The sequence below is a fragment of the Colossoma macropomum genome, unplaced genomic scaffold, assembly GCF_904425465.1.
Source record: "Colossoma macropomum unplaced genomic scaffold, Colossoma_macropomum, whole genome shotgun sequence".
In the NCBI taxonomy this organism is placed as follows: domain Eukaryota; kingdom Metazoa; phylum Chordata; class Actinopteri; order Characiformes; family Serrasalmidae; genus Colossoma; species Colossoma macropomum.
In genome coordinates, this window is record NW_023494802.1 from 18810476 (window position 1) to 18828311 (window position 17836).

Below are 17836 nucleotides of genomic sequence, written 5' to 3' on the forward strand. Positions count from 1 at the left end.
GGTTCACCACTTAGAAGTCTGTAACAAAAGTATGTTGTATGGATATGATCAGTGTTGGGATAGTTATTTAAAAAAGTAACCCGTTACCGATCACTCATTACTTAAGTAAAATTAATGGGATTACTTTACTCATTACTTTCTGGAAAATGTAGTCTCAAACCTCAGTACTTTACTTTTAAGTTACATTCTAAAACCCATACAAAATATACTGAAATCAAATCTACAAACATCTGGAAAGTAGAAAAATGACACAACAGTTCTTTTTACAGTTTATTTAGAACAAAACATAGCAGTAATGGCAACGTTAAACATGTATAAAATGAATTTCACTTCACATATAGTGTGTACACAAATTAGCAGAAAACAGCTTGGGAAATGCTTTATTTACATTTACGGCATTTGGCAGATGCTCTTATCCACAGCAACTTACAGTGTGGTCATTATTTAACACAGGTAGGTGAAGGTAGTGTTAGGAGTCTTGCCCAAGGACTCTTATTGGTATAGTGTAGGGTGCTCACCCAGCTGGGGAATTGAACCCCATTAGGAGACCCATCCACCTCTTTTACAGATGGCCAACAGCATGCAATGTAGGAGTCTATTAACAGCTAAGGAGCACAATAACAGCTAAAGTCTTCAAAATGATTAAATGATTGCTGAAAATAATCATCTCTGAAACAGCTTGCCAACAAAAAAGTAGCTGGCAAATAAACACAGCAGGGGGGCGTGCCATGTAGTAATGGTCCATAGTGCCACTATAGATGTTTTCCACAACCACAACTGTGATCAAAAATCTACTCGGACTCTCAAACGCTGACAGGTTTCTGTTCCACTGAAAGCGGCTGTGAACAGCACCAACTTTAACCCATTCGTGCAGTGAAACACCACATACACACTAGTGAACACACACACTAGGGGGCAGTGAGCACAGCGCCCGGGGAGCAGTTGGGGGTTAGGTGCCTTGCTTAAGGACACCTCAGTCACGTACGGTTGGCTCAGGGGATCGAACTGGCAACCTTCTGGTCACAGGGCTGGTTCACTAACCTCCAGCCCACCACTGCCCCAAAAAGGAAGCAAATTATTAAGTCAAAGTCGCAAAAAGCTACTCGCTGTGCAAGTCTGCACTGCAGAACTGCTCAAAGTGACCAATTCTACTAAAATTATTGTCATTTCTCAGAAAACTTTGCTGACAAATGCAAGTCTGACTGGGCTTTAAGCAGCCATTTGAAAAGAAGCAGGGCTGCTTCATGTGCCTCAGCGGAAGCACATGCTAGCCTTTACCCTCCCAGCTTAGCAGCATCATGTGATAAGAGCAGACTTAGCCAATGGGAGGAAATGACTACAACTAAACTGGCGGAACAAGCAGGAAAAAAATCCCATTCATTTAATTTTGCACAAAAAATTTTAGATTATTATAATAGACTTTACATTATTATAATAGAATCGTTTCTTCCATCCAAAGTTGATTCAGCGCATTTTATAACTCTAGTAAGAAGACGTAAACGAATGTAGACAAACCCTTTCCCACAGCCCGTTTCTGTACAGTGCTGTGAAAGCGCTCTCTTGCGTACTAGCCTGGTTGAGCTCCAGGAGCAAGAACGAAGGCTGGGCATCGGGCCCAGGGAACAGAGCCTGGAAGTGGCTCCAGAGACCGGCCTCTGGCCTGAGATCCACACCTCTAATCTCCCCTCACCAAGAGGCACAACAAAGGATCTGCAGCTTAAGATTAAGAGACCCATCCACCTCTTTTACAGATGGCCAACAGCATGCAGAGCCATACGCTCTCACTTACACACAATAGGGGTGTAAATCTCTGACCTCAGTGATTCGATTACTCTTTAGGAAATTATTTAGTGCAGCAGGAAATGTCAAATTTGACCACAATGCAGTACAACTAGGTTATGTTGATGCAATTCAGAATTATTAAAAATAAATAAGACACTGAATTTACAAACGTGACCGGAAGATTTATTTACACAGTGAATTACCGACAATAAAAACAATACATTTTGGGGGATTTTACATTTGGAAACAGACTGGAAAGTTTATTAACAAATGTATTAAAATGGATTCTAATCAATTCTAACATGTGTCTGAATTGTCACCTTCAGGCTGCTGCATCTTTAAGCAATGATGCATTTTCGCCAATAAACACACCCACACACTATCAGTCTCCCAGTTCTCAGATATGACGTAATATGACGGGATATGATGTTACATGGTCTGACCAAGTGGCTTCCAAAAAAAATAACGCGGCACCACAAGCCAGACACAAAAATTAGACTCGCTTAACCCTCTATTGCACAATGTTGCCTCAGGGCAACAAACTCATTTTCTTCACTTTGCAATAACGTTATACATATTTAAAGACAACAATAAGGTTAATAATAAAGGGCATAGTTTGAGTAAGTTAATAAAAACGTGTACTTAGTCATACTGTCTCTTTGTGGGCATTCAGTATCAATTTTTTTTTAATTTGCAGAAATATGTTTGTTGCCTAGAAGCAACATTGTGCGACAGTGGAACGGAATTAACCAGTCACAACCAGATCTCACCACTTAAGGGAAAACGGCTCTATATCATTTCTTCTCATTGATGCACAATGTTGCTTCAAGGCAACAAACTCCCAAAAGACCGCTGCACACATTTTTAAAATGTATTTGAAATTAATAAACAAGCCCATTTTATGCACGAAAACAAAATTTTGCAGCAGAGGGTTAAGATCCTTAGCCCCACTGGAAACAGCATGTTTCGCCTTATGGTAGCCATCTAAACAAGTTACCCTCCTATTGTTCCTCAGGGCCCTCTCCCAGACACAGTTTTGCTCCAACCTAACTCGCAATACATAGAGATAGAGGAAAAATGTGGACCGTATGAGGGGCTCTGAGGACCGGATGGTGAACTACTGCTCTAAAGTCCCTAATCTGACACATCTGACCACAGTCTGGCCTGCTGGCTCTGGGGAGTAACCCAGTGCCCCTTTAGGAGTGATCGTTTGGGGTTTCCTGCACTGTGATGCCTTTGGGGAGCTCAGGATTCAACAGTTCAAAAGTTCAACCACGTCTAAAAACAAAACACACACCTGTTCATGTCTTCTGTGTCGCTCTCACTCAGGAAAACACACACACACACACACACACACACACACACACACACACACACACACACACACACACACTTTGGCCAAATGGAGGATATAGCAGAACAACACCTGCTGAAATCAGTCAATTCAAACATTTCTTTCTCTTCTTTCTCTTAAAGTTGCAACAATAATTCTTTGTTGAAATTGAAAGAAATAAACATGATAAAAACATGATAAAATATGGTGAGTGTGTGCTGTCGCGAGTCACCCTGTAAAGCCTGAAATAGTCATTTAAAGACAGAGCTCGTGGGACTTTTTCGGGCCACGTCTCAAACGCAAAATCAACATTACGTTGATGAAGATATGATGACGATGGTAGATAACTCTAATTGTTACATACAATTACACATTTCCACCAGAGAGGTCTCCAAAAACAGTCCCAAAGCTTATACATTGCAGGTTTATCATATATATCTCACTGCTGTCGGAAGAAAACCTATCCGTTTTGGTCGTTTTTCAGTTTTTGACATAATTTGAAAATGCATTTTACCCTTTACATTGTGTGTAAATTTCAAGATGAATGGACCAAAAGAAATGACCCAAAATGTCTGGTTCCATTGACTTACATTCAAAGTAAAGTAGGTTTTTCCTTCTCCTGTAAAGTTACTATTTTGGAGATACGAGGTTTTCTTCCAACATCAGCGACATATAGTTCACAATCTCTTATCTTCTCCCTCTTCTCTTTATGTACGGTTCTTCACTCTCTCTTACTTTCAGTATTGGATACAGACCACCATCTCTCCTTTCCTTTCTCTCTGTCTTTCCGTTGGACATAGGCCACAGTCTCTTTATTCTCTCTCTCTCTCTCTCTCTCTCTCTCCATACCTCTGTTTAGTTCTTTCTCTCTTTCCCTTTTTCTGTTCTGTCTCTCTCCCTCACTCTCTCAACTTTGACCTGAGACATTCTCCATTCCTCTCCGCTCTCTCTTTCTCTTTTATCTCCCTCAATTTTGAATTTACACACTTCATTCTCTCTTTTCACGCACTTCTTCTGTTTTATCTCAACTTGAATTTAGACACTTCCCTCTTTTTCTACTTTCTCTCCCTCTTTTTAACTTCTCTGTCTCTTAGCTTTGAATCTTTTAAATACATGTTCATGAGGTTTACAAATGTTAGCAGATGTGATTTTTTACTCAGGGTGAATAGAAAGATACAATGACCCAAACAGGTACAAACTGCTATGAAAACTATAAACACAACACAGAGCGCTCACACCTTGCTCAGTGTAGGAGGGATACGAGGTGTATCAACTACCATGCAAAGTCAATTACACTCAAAAACACTTTTAATGGTGCAACATTATCACACACTACCTTTGAGCAAAGTGTCCACTCACTTCTCAGCTTCTTCTACCAGATCCAGGAGTTAAAGTCCAAACAAACGCTGCTGAAATCCATTACAGTCAACTCCAGGTCACTTCTGGTAGTGTGTGTGTGTGTGTCAGTGTGTGTGTGAGAGAGAGACTTTTGCGGCAGATTTGGCCCATCCTTCTCACTAGGAAATCCTGGGCCATCTGGTAAGAGAGAAGGTTGTGGTCAGTTTGGTCTCAATCACCCTCTATTGCCCAAGCCTGGCCAGCAGTCGCTGACTCACAGTCACACCACCTCAGCACCCGACCAGCTGCTAGCCAGACTGACCCCTCTGGGCAAGAGTGCTCAAGTGGGCAAAAAAAGAAAAGGCCACGTTCACATTATCAGGCTGAAGTGGCACAAATCTGATTTTCTGTCCTAATGTGACTCAGATCTGATGTTTTCAGGGCTGTGTGGACACGCAAATCTGATCTTTTCAAATCCTACCTGAGCCACTTTCATATGCGGTCCTAGATCGGATATGTGTCCGATTCGAGGCCATGCGACTTTAATGTGACGCTCAGATCAGAATTCATGTGCTTTTTCTCCACTGCGCTGCTCCATCATTCAGCGTTACCATGGCAGCAGCGCCGAACAGAAGTTAAAGCCTGTAAACGGTGGAAAAGCAGCTCATCTCACCTTTTTCTCCTTCGTCTCGCTCTAATAATGAAGCTGAGAGCTGATCAGAGTTAATTATCTTCTCAGCGAAGCTCGTTCTGCTCGTTAGTTTGTGCTGATGATGAACGTGATTCATTCACGTGACGTTACTGAGTAGGATGAGCTCATGCGGGTCATTTCAGGACGCCGGTTCGTCACATTAATGACAGATTAGAGTCACTTACCTAAATGAGTGTGAACCATCGTGTCAGAGAGATCAGATTTGAGCAACAAAACGTGATTTGAGCAACGAGGCTTGAAATGTGAACGTAGCCAAAGCGTGTGGGGTCGGAGCACTACATCGGTTTTAGGGGTGCACTGACTACGACTTTTTATGGTCAATTATGACTTGAAGGGTTTTATGGACTATTTCCAATACTAGCTTTATTAGAGAAATAAGCTATAACATTTTGGAATTAAATTAATTTCTTTACAGCCAAATTAGCCAACGGCCGATTTTTAGTAGCCCAAGTGTTTTGAAAGCATCGGGAAATAAAGACAATAACGCTGTTTATTTGCTCTTCATCTGAAACTCACACTTTGCGTACTAGGGGTAGGGTGTCCTGATTTTTACTGAGATAGAGGGGTAGGGCGAAGTGTTAGGGCTGCATAACCCTCCAAATAGAGTTTTGTCAGAGACTCACTCCAAACAGAGTGAAGAAATGAGGGGAAAAAAAAGAAAAAATTGGCAAGACGGCTGAACAAGAGACCAAAGAAACACACAAATGTGAGAATTTTCTCTGTTAAAAAATTACGATAACGACTGTATTATCTTAGTTTAATGTCGTCTTAATGTATTATGGTCCTTTTCTTCATAGCAAGCATAACAATTTCCCGTTCCACCTTAAATGGTGCACCAGTTACATTCTGGTGCTTCAGGCATCAGAACTGCTGCTCTATTTAAGGTGGAACGGGAAAATTCGAACAAGAAGCTGGTGAATATCTGACTTCAGCTTCATATCACTGAAGAATTAGAGGTGGGTGATAATAAATAATTGCCCCCCTCTTTGAAGTCATATGATGCCCTAAATGTAACTAAAGCCCAGCAGTGAGGAGCTGAACTTTACCCTCCTCTGCTGTCACTGCAGACTGGCAGGGTCGCCTACAGAGCAGTGCTGGTAGCTGTTAATGAAGTGATGCTCTTTTTATTTGAGGGTCCCATTTCAGAGGGAAGATTTCAACCACTACCCCTTATAACTCAGTTCCAAGGGGCAACACTCAAAAACAAGGGGTAGGGGTAAAAAGAAGAAATGTGACTGGGCCAAAGAGTGAGAGAGACAGAAAGGAAAGAAAAAAGTGTGTGACAGAGAGAGAGTAGCCACTGCCTCTCTCTCTCTCTCTCTCTCTCACAGACATATACACAACAGCGCCTCTGGAGGTTTATCACTGAGACGTCAGTCTGCACACAATGGCAGAGAGCGGGAGACCGATTAAGAAAAAAACAGATGTCTCTCTGTTTATGAACTTTTCTATGAACCTAATCCCTGCTTCCAAGTCCGGGCTGACCTTAGAACAGCACACAGACGCAGTAGCCGCGAGTGACGAATCTGTCCGAGACTGACCTCAGGACAGAGTCTTGCCTTGAAGAGGTTTTTCACAGAAGCTGAAGCGTTTGAGCTTCTATGAAAAACCCTGCAGTCCATGTTCAATGTTATCTTAACACTCAGGAACATGCGTATGTGGCCTCTGTCTGCTAGCCAGCGAGCCTTCACTGGCATAAGGAAACTTCCCACGCTCATACACACACATACACACAGAGGCTTTGCTGAGCACAATAGCGGTGGGTTTCGTTTCAGACAGCAGTGTTATCGACAGTTCCAGTCCCCCACCGACCTCATAATGCTTGCCAAGCCCCACACAAAGGAGATGAAAGCCGTGATGAGCTCCTCACTGGGCGACGTACAACAAAACCTCGGCTGTCCTTTCCACTCACAGCACAAGCATGCCTACATTTATCAAGGCCTATAGGCTGGTAGTATAGCACACGCAGTCGCTGGAACATCATCAGTTATTAGGACATGAGAAAATATCAGCTAATCACAGACATCCTTACTGACCTGATCTGTGAAACAGCTTAGCAGGAGTTAAAAAACAAAAAACACCTTAAAAAACAATGTCCATCATCCAAAAAATGTATTAACACAGTAATAAATCTTCATTTGACATAATGTGTAGTGGAGCAATGTGTAGGTTACAGCCATGAAATTTCAGCTGACAAGTAATTTCCATTGAGTTATCTGCGATTAACAACTTGTTTTTTTGGTCACTGTAAAGTATAAAACAGCTTATACTCAGCGCTGCCTATAAACATGTTATAGCACTAATCAGATGTTAGGCTACGTTCACATTATCAGGTTGAAGTAGCACAAATCTGATTTTCTGTCCTAATGTGACTCAGATCTGATGTTTTCAGGGCTGTATGGACACAAATCTGATCTTTTCAAACCCGACCTCAGCCACTTTCATATGTGGTCCTAGATCGGATACGTCTCCGATTGACGGCCATGTGACTTTAATGTGACGCTCAGATCTGAATTCATGTGCTTTTTTCCACTGCGCGTGACCATCATTCAGCGTTACCATGGCAGCAGCGCCGAACAGAAGTTAAAGCCAGTAAACAGTGGAAAAGCAGCTCATCTCACCTTTTTCTCCTTCGTCTCGCTCTAATAATGAAGCTGAGAGCTGATCAGAGTTAATTATCTTCTCAGCGAAGCTCGTTCTGCTCGTTAGTTTGTGCTGATGATGAACGTGATTCATTCACGTGACGTTCCTGAGTAGGATGAGCTCATGAGGGTCATTTCAGGACGCCGGTCCGTTCACATTAATGACAGGTTTGAATCATTTATCTAAACGAGTGTGGACCATCGTGTCAGAGAGATCGGATTTGAGCAAAAAATCGGATTTGAGCACTGAGGCTTGTAATGTGGACACTGTCATAGTGGGCCACTCAGTGTTTTCTGGGCGGCCCACCAGTGATTACGCAGAGTATCTAGCACAGTGTCAGCAACAACATTTTCTAAAATCATTTTATATTAGGTCTTTTTTCTCTCTGAGTAGTTTGTAATATTTGTCTTTCCAAAATAAAAGTCCATGTGCATTTAAAATCCGTTTGTATGCAGGACAATAATCTGGGTGGTCCGAAAGTAGACCAGCAGTGGCAAACAGTTAGTGGGGTGCCGTCCTTATCAAGCCAGCGGAGTGATATAAGCTCGCTATCTGGAATGTTGTTTGCATAAGACAATAAACGCATTTCTTTTTTCTATCATTTATTTGCATTTTCCTCAATCCATCAGTTTAAAATACACACAATTCACATTGTCTGTTGTGACACAAACAGGACTGTGAGAGCCAACAACTGCAGAGAGTAACTGAAGTCAGCTTGAGGGTTGGGTAGTGAAAAATGATGCCAGTGTTAAAAAATGATGACAGTATTTCAAAATTATGACACGTCTGACTGCACTAGAGGCTGAGGCACACTACTTAGATCACACAGTCAGAACACAGACCAGCCGTAATAAAATCAGTTATGAATTTCGGCCAATTCCGATCCTGCTTGATTTATTATTCAGATCGTTATTCAACAGCTAACTGAACACACTCAGCCCATTTATATATCACAGGGGCTCAGTGATTTGTGATGTGTGAGCTCATCAACAAGCAAGTCTGTTTGGAATTACTTTCAAATTACAACCCAATACTCCAATTAATGCTTAGCTACAAAAGCTTCAGTGCAAAACTAAAAGAAGTAAACTCCACACGTCTTGATTTGAAGTGAGGGCAAAACTGTTCAAACCTTTTTTTTTCCTTCGCAAAATCCACAAGTTACCATCTGAACCCTCACTGGCTTCATTCGTCAAGCAGCTATCTCTCCTGAACAGCCTCCGTCCGCAAGACCCCTGACAAAGTGATTTGTGTGCCGTTTGAGCCGGAATCCAGCAAAATGGGACAAAAGCACAACTGAGTTTACTCTGCGTAACGCATGAACTGAAATGCTCTCTATACTCACAGCTGACATGAGTTATTCCATCTCAGAGGTGTAGTTTTACATATGTTTGTAGTTACACAGAAATACAACACAGCAGAAAAGTTCTCTCTCATGATCTCGGCAGCTTTCTCTCTCTTTTCACGGCCAAGGGAAATCAGATTCAGGCAGGAATCACTGAATTTTGAAAAACTGGATTTCAGCTTGATCTGTTTCAAGCAGCGTTAGAAATAATTCTGATTTTCTTTTTGATTCAAGGGTATTAATAGGGGGTTTGTTCCCCCATGGCTGCAGTCACAGGCCCAATCCCATTTCTTATTTTGACCCCTACCCCTTGTTTTCAAGTCTCGTTTTGACCCTTGGAATTGAGTTACAAGGGGTAGTGGTTGAAATCTTCCCCAACAAAATGAGACCCTCAAATAAAGAGCATTATTTCATTAACAGCTACCAGCGCTGCTCTGTAGGCGACCCTGCCAGTCTGCAGTGACAGCAGAGGAGGGTAAAGTTCAGCTCCTCACTGCTGGGCTTTAGTTACATTGAGGGCATCATATGCCTTCAAAGAGGGGGGCAATTATTTATTATCACCCACCCCTAATTCTTCAGTGATACGAAGCTGAAGTCAGATATTCACCAGATTCTTGTTCGAATTTCCCCATTCCACCTTAAATGGTGCAGCAGTTACATTCTGGCGCTTCAAGCATCAGAACTGCTGGACTATTTAAGGTGGAACGGGAAATTTAGCTAGCTAGCTACCAAGACATTAGGATGCTATTAGCGATTTTTAATGCTTGTTATGAAGAAAACGACCATAACACATTGAAACAACATTAAACTGACATAATACAATGGTTATCGCAGGTAATGGTTACACTTTCCCCTACTCCTAGGTGTGACGTGCAGAATGGAGGGTTAAGGGTTAAGTGGTAGGGGCGAAGGGTGAAATGGGATTGGGCCACAGTCTCCACTCTTCTGGGAGGCTTTACACTAGATGTTTCGCCTACAAGAGCATTAGTGAGGTCAGGTACTGATGCTGGACGATTAGTTTTGGACCACAAACGCCACTTCATCTCATCCCAAAAGTTTTCACTAGTGCTCCATCACTCCACAGTCCCACTGCTCCACAGCCCAATGCTGGGGAACTTTATTCTCCTCTAGCTAAAGCTGGGCGATATGGCAAAAACGTAATAATCACAATACTTTAAGAAGTTTTCACAGTGCTGCAATATTTATTCTTCTGACATCTGACAAGCTGGAACAGACAAAGCAGTGCCACACATAGAAATACTATCAAAAACTATAAATCCAGTGAACATTTCACAAACCCTGCTGCACTAAATCTAAATAAACAAAGCGAATTATACTCCCTTTGAAAGCGAACGATAGCTTGGGAAGTGTTTTTAAGCAGGGATCATTGATATGCTCAGAAAAGCACTGAAGTGACATATTTGGACATAATTTAACACAATAATGATAAATGTTGTCATACTGCCCATCAGTACCTCTAGGCAATGCTTGGCATGACCTTAGGCTCATGTGTGGCTGATCCACAGCATCCCATTCTACTGGCAATGCTTTTCTATGGAGATAATACAAGCTGTGTGTGCAACTGAATGTCAATTGAGCAATTATACAGCTACCGAAATGGCAAAGAGAAAGATTTAAGACGAACATCGATAATTTGGAGACTTATTTGCATTTATACTCACTCCAACTGGTTTCCTGATACGTTTAATCTGCAACGAGAAACTGACAAACACTAAAAACTTGCGAGGCTGAAGTCAGTTTCTCATTCGCCAGCTTCTTGTTCGAATTCTCCCGTTCCACCTTAAATAGAGCAACAGGTAGTCACATAGTTTAGTTAGCTACATTCTGGCACGTCAGGCAGCATTTAAGGTGGAACGGGAAAATTCAAACAAGAAGCTGGCGAATGAGAAGCGACTTGTAAAGCCTTGTAAAAAATCAAACATTAAGAGACATTTTACAAGAAACTGTTCTACTTTTGCGGAAAGTTTCCTGCTGGAGATGTGAGAAAAGTGGCTATAGCTGAGCTAAAGCTTAAAGCAGAGCAAAGTAAGTCTGCATTTTCATTTACATTATATTTTTTAGCCTATACTAGCACATCAGCACATACTGAGACACATTCACAGACAAATTGGTGAAAGATTACTTCAGTAAAATGGACATAAAATGTTGTGGCTCCCAAAGTCGTCGGATTTTTGTTGAAATTTGACAAAATGGCTCTTCTTAACATTTGGGTTGCTGACCCCTGGGCTAGAGGACGCTCCATGCTGTACTGACGCTCGCTTTTAGCTTTTTGACGGGCAGTTGTGGTGGTAGAGAAATGCCCTTTAAAAAAGTTATTTCCTATTCTGGTTTCGAGAGCTCTCAGAAGATGGGGTGAAAGCTGCATTCTGAAAAAGGATCAGTGCTCATTGCCCAGACCTCTTTCAGACATGTCCAGACAAGTCAGCAGCCTAGCAGTACGGGAATAAAGCTCTTTTTTTCAGTCAGCGATTTCCAAACAGTCCTGCATCTCCTCTCATAGCACTTACAGTGTAGAGCTGAGAGAAACCGGTCATAAATCAGCTCTTGAATAATTCTGAAATGAAAAACTGTGACAGGGAGTCGAGGGGAGTTTATATATAATGTATTTACATTTTCCAGACTTTTGTAAACGATGACAGTAGACTGGAAAGGCTCGTGGAGCCGATCTTCGACACGCAATTCTCCACTTGCTTTCGGATCCGGCCTTTCGGAGGTACCTTGGTAAACAGTGAGTGGGGTCTCTGAAATGTCCTGTGTTCGGAACGGTAAACATACTAAAACGTGAAACATGTCTAAAGGTGTATTAAAAACACACTTACGCACTCTCACTACACCAGGTCTGAAGACGCCTAGCAGTGTCTAAACTGGCTCCACATGAAATATGTACACCTACTACATAAACTTTGTAGGTTCTGTCATGGTTTTAAAGAGAAGTGATGCATCTGCTCGTCCAACTAAAACAATTTTGGATGGATGTTTATATGTATGCACGTCCCCCGGTGAGTAGGTTGGTGGTGATGTTTGTACATCAGTACACACATACACACATGGCGAAGTCCCTCAGTGGCTAGCAAGATGTGGTGAATACAAAAAAAAAAAATCACATGTGGTTCAATGATGCTCTTCAGGAGATGAGTACACTAAACAAACAGTCTAGAAAGGAACATCTCTCTTCACTTCTAAAGTACGGAAGCTGTCACACACATGCAGCCCCACGTGGGACGGCAACACAGTAAATAATCTCACCTCCCACAGCTAGAGCTCCGTCCAAAAACAGCACGCCTTGCAAAAAGTCCAATCTCTTATCTCAAACGTATTTGATCAGCCAAGACATGTTTGTTGTCAAACTCGTTTAGTTTTGTACTGAAGCTACAAGGCTAATGTAGCTAACCAGTAACGGAAGCTTATACTCCACCAATTAGTGCAAGCCTAAATCATTATAACATAATGAGTGCGTTTACATGCACTCAATAATCCGATCATAATTTTTTGCAGTTATCCGATTATTCAAATGGTCATGTAAACACCATACTCAGATCTAGAAATCCGATTAAGAAATCTGATAAAGAGGCTGGATTTCAGCTCAGTAATCAGATTTCTCAGCGCATGTGCTCTTACTCTGATTTCTTTCGGATTTCTCAGTCTGCGCATGTGTGAAAACAGACGGCGGTACCGGAAATAAGCAAGCTGTGTCGCCGCGAGACGCAACAAAACGTTTCTGGAGCGACGCTGAAACCAAACACGAAATAAATAAAGTATTTAAATATTTGACATTCGAGTTTTACGTTATGTTTACATCACGTCTTATTCTGTGAGTTTATTGGCTGGTTGAAAAGCAGAAATCTTATTACTGTTGGACTCATGTAGACCTGGTGTTTCACATTATCCGATCACACAAGTGCATGTAAACATTTTGATCGGATTACTGTCAAAATCTGATTTTCTGCAGTTATTGGATTGTTAAGTGCTGGTAAACGCACTCAGTGTAATAGGGGAATTCCTCCAATATTCCCAACTGCTGTATAACTCAATCTTTGAGATAAAACAATGTGAAATGACGTGGAGAAACTTACCAGCTCAGATTTCTTTACAATGGTGGTGATAAGCACCAGAGGTCGCAATGTCGGCAGCGAAAACACAGCAGAGTTTTCATACGTAACGCTGATTATGCTAAAACAGACAGTACCCCAAAAAAAATCACTCTGTCACTTTAAAAATACATTTTAGCTGAAATCTAATCTCAACTATCATAAAAGACTGTCTCAGGCATCAGGCAGCACATTTGTAGCCATTTTGAGTAACATCTTTCTGTGCTTTTAGAGGCCTTCAACACTTCAGACGTCCGGTTCCTATCACCACCACTGTGAATAATTCTGACTCAGTAAGTTTCTCTAGAACGGCACATTTCATATCAGGCCAATTTGAATGACTGTGTACATTTTAACAATTGAATTATGCAGAAATGTGGAAAAAAAATCAGTGGAATTCTCCTTTAAGTAATCTCAGACAGACCTGCTTATGTGGTTTCTAACAATGTAAGACATATTGTTATCTATAAAACATTGTGTAGCCAAATCTACCAGTACTACTCTGAGTTTCATCCAACTTCTGTCCATGTTTATAGATAAAAGCATGTCAAACATTTCAGAAACCACACAAGCAAATCTATTAGAGATTACGCAACAAGTCATTGTGCTCTAGGGCAAATGCGTGTCAGCTTACACGTGCATTTTTTAACACTAAATGGCAGATTATAAGCTTCCATTAACTGTAAGCTACATTAGCCAGTGCAGCTGAGGTAAGGGTGGAAATTGTGTACATTTGACGATTTGCCGAACTATTACTTTAAAGTCAAGGTCACTTGGCTCAGGTTCAGCTGCTCCCGAAGTGGGACGGCATCACATGTGTTTGGCATTTGTTTTGTTTATGCTGTGGTCAGAGCTGGACTCTAAATCCTTTGTGTGTGTTTCTGTGTGTGTTTGTTTACAAGACGTGTCTACAGTCTGTGTGAACGTTTAGAACAATGCAGTGCTTTTTCTCTCAAAAGTCCAAAGTCTGATCACATCAGGTTTAGTTTAGCCTACTGCTTCAACTGCAAGCCATATAACATAAAAATATCTTTCATATCTGCATGTGTGCATGAACGTCCCAGACCTACAGAAGACAAGGACAGCATGCACACCTGCCACACCCGATTCAGCTTAAGATGAACCTGATCGTTAGCTAATGATATGACTCTGAAGGAGCTGGAAAGCACTGATTTAGTGCTCAATGCTATATTCATAATACTGAATAAGTGGCTGCGACTGATTTCTTTAGAATGGTTCCTTATATGCCCAGTGTGCTTAGCGAGCAGGTTTCAGAAGATTAGAACAGAGATTTAAAGAGCTTAAAGGCAGAATCTTTTGATGGATCTTGCATCATTCAGCTGAGTCAGAACAGAGATCAACACACTGAGTCAGTAACAGAATTAGAGTGCAGCGTTTGGCGGCACAATAAACCAGTAATCGTGATACTGACTGTTGCAATACTAAGATATCAGAAGGCTGCAATATGCAAATTATTGTGTTTTGTAAGCATCCTTACCAATCACAGTTGTTTCTCTTGGAGCTTGGAGGAATCAAAGCACTGAAACCGCCACTAATGCAACATCACCGGGCAGCTCAACACGCTTGGAGGAGAACAATAACTGCCTTGAATCATACAGAGGAGAGTGAGGGTCGTCCGTCCCACCAAGGCTACGTTCACATTACAAGCCTCATTGCTGAAATCCGATTTTTTGCTCAAATCCGATCTCTCTGACACGATGGTTCACACTCGTTTAGGTAAGTGATTCAAATCTGTCATTAATGTGACGAACCGGTGTCCTGAAATGACCCTCATGAGCTCATCCTACTCAGTAACGTCACGTGAATGAATCACGTTCATCATCAGCACAAACTAACGAGCAGAACGAGCTTCGCTGAGAAGATAATTAACTCTGATCAGCTCTCAGCTTCATTATTAGAGCGAGACGAAGGAGAAAAAGGTGAGATGAGCTGCTTTTCCACTGTTTATAGGCTTTAACTTCTGTTCAGCGCTGCTGCCATGGTAACGCTGAATGATGGCACACGTGCAGTGGGGAAAAAAGCACATGAATTCAGATCTGAGCGTCACATTAAGGTCGTATGGCCACGAATCAGATACGTATCCGATCTAGGACCACATATGAAAGTGGCTCAGGTTGGATTTGAAAAGATCAGATTTGTGTCCACACAGCTCTGAAAACATCAGATCTGAGTCACATTAGGGCAAAAAATCAGATTTGTGCCACTTCAACCTGATAATGTGAACGTAGCCTAAGAGAACGAGGCCAATTTTGCTCTCTTGGACACCCAAGAGACAGAGGCACCACTCGGAGACCCCCAAAATTTGCTTTTCTGAGTTATCATAAGCGTCTTCAGTACAGCTGCATCATTAAAAAGAGCCTGCAAACAACAACAACAACAACAACAACAACAACAACAACAACAACCAGTGCATAGTAATAGAATAAACTGCACAGAGACAAGCAGCTGACTGGATGTTGGCTCATTACGCAATAATTTTATTTTATTCATTTATTTATATTATTACTTTTTTAAACAATTATTTGATTGAAAAAGAAATCATGTATGCCTAACTAAGTTTGCTGGGGCATTTTTTTCCATTTTAACTTGTTTACAAACAGATAAATATTATGTATCATGAAAATGCCTCAAGTATTGTGATACTATTGAAGGTTTGAATATCAACCTTTTGGCTCTGTACAGACAGGACAGGGGAGACGAGCTGAGTCACACTGAGGCTGAGAGTCAAACACACCTGACTCAGACAGCACATCTGTGTCTACATCCGCTCACACACACGGCAGAAACTACACGTGTACACACACACACACACACACACACACACACACACACACACACACACACACAGCCAGCCCCAGGTAATGCAAATGGGAAAATTGTGAACACTCTTTCAAACGCGTTCTCACGCCCACACACACTGCCAGTTAAATATATTTGGGCACCAAGTTTTGCAAAATATTTTTAATAAAACATGCATGTCAGTTCGCAATAACCAACTTTTTATTCTGCAAAACTGCTTAACCTATGGAACTAAAGGTACTACTATTATGATAGCGATGATAATGGATTTACAGACTTCCAATATGTGCTTTTAACAGTATTTTGGAAGATAAATCATTATAAATGTGTTATTCAGGCTTAAGCTGCTATTCAGACCAACGACAACACTTGTGTGAATGTGAAGCGTGAATTGTAAAACATACTCAAAGTAAATATACTTTCCAAATTTTTTGGAAAAATTAAGCATTCAAGATGTAAACAAAGTTATTCAGAGTAGTTTGGTGGGACGTTTGATGTTTGATGTTTGATGTTTGTGTTCTAGCGTAAACATTTATTCACAGTGGTGGAGAGCTACATCACAGCAAGTTATTACATGAAATTTTAGCCATACACTGTCTGATGCCAGAGACATCGCTTTACGATAGTTTTGAGAATAGATTTCGCCTTAAAATGTATTTAAAAAAAAAATTTAAAACCCAAAACAACACATTCTTGGCAGGGAGGAGCACGCTGGGCTTCAGTACCCACAGAAAGCTGATTTTTACCATTATTTTAACACTATCAACACTACAGAAAGTAGAAGACGTGTCGGTTTACTGTAAACAAAATGTCTACATTTATGTTGTAGACATCGCGACCCCTGGTTCCTATTACCACCACTGTAAACTGTAAGTCCTCTTAAATGAAAAGCAACATTGGAAATTTAACATTATTCAAAAAATGTTTGAAAGGAGGCAATGTGTCCCCAAACTTTTGATGGGCAAAAACATATACACACACACACACACACACACACACACACACACACACACACTTTCCAGTGCCTCTTTAATGCATTATGGCCATGGCAACTGCCAGCACCTGTTCGAGTCACTTAAGGAAAACAATATAGAAGCTACTGCTCCTCTTAGTCACACACACACACACACACACACACACACACACGTGTGTGCATTTCACACTTGACCATCTGTTTTGCTTCTCAATGAGAAACACAACACCTCTCACCTTTCTGACGACACGGCAATGTAAGCCAGCACACACACACACACACACACACACACACACACACTTCTCTACAACTGTGCTATTAATAATTAAACACGATATCATACAGCAGCCTGTCATACTGAACAGTATTAAACATCAGATTTCCTGTCATTACAGGTGATGAGGTTTCTTCCATAAGCAACTTGATGTGAAAACACATTTCTTTTTCAGTTGCCTTCTGTTTGGATTTCACTGGAAGTCAGTAACGTTGTTTCGTTTTGAATACGGAAGCGGAACATGGAAACGCTCAACAATAAAAGGCTGCACATGCACGGCTGTGTGCACACAGCAAACAACCCAAAGTCCAGCTTTAGAGGTCAGTGTGAAAGCCATAGTAAAGTTCAACACACAGAGCACCATCAGCTGGATCCACTCCCACTGTGTGTGTCTGTGTGTGGTAGAAAGAAAGCAGATACTGAAGCTCTGGATCTGCTTTTCTGACCGATAAAAGCCCAAACTGCACACATGGTGTTTACACTGGAGACCATTTGTCATTTCTACTAAAA

The 17836-nt window shown here is 41.4% G+C and overlaps 1 protein-coding gene across 1 annotated transcript in view; it reads right to left on the bottom strand.

Moving 5' to 3' along the window:
- Positions 1 to 17836, bottom strand: part of si:ch211-218g4.2 (rho GTPase-activating protein 39) — a 126920-nt gene that overhangs the window by 77948 nt on the left and 31136 nt on the right. The gene's annotated exons all lie outside the window — the stretch shown is intronic.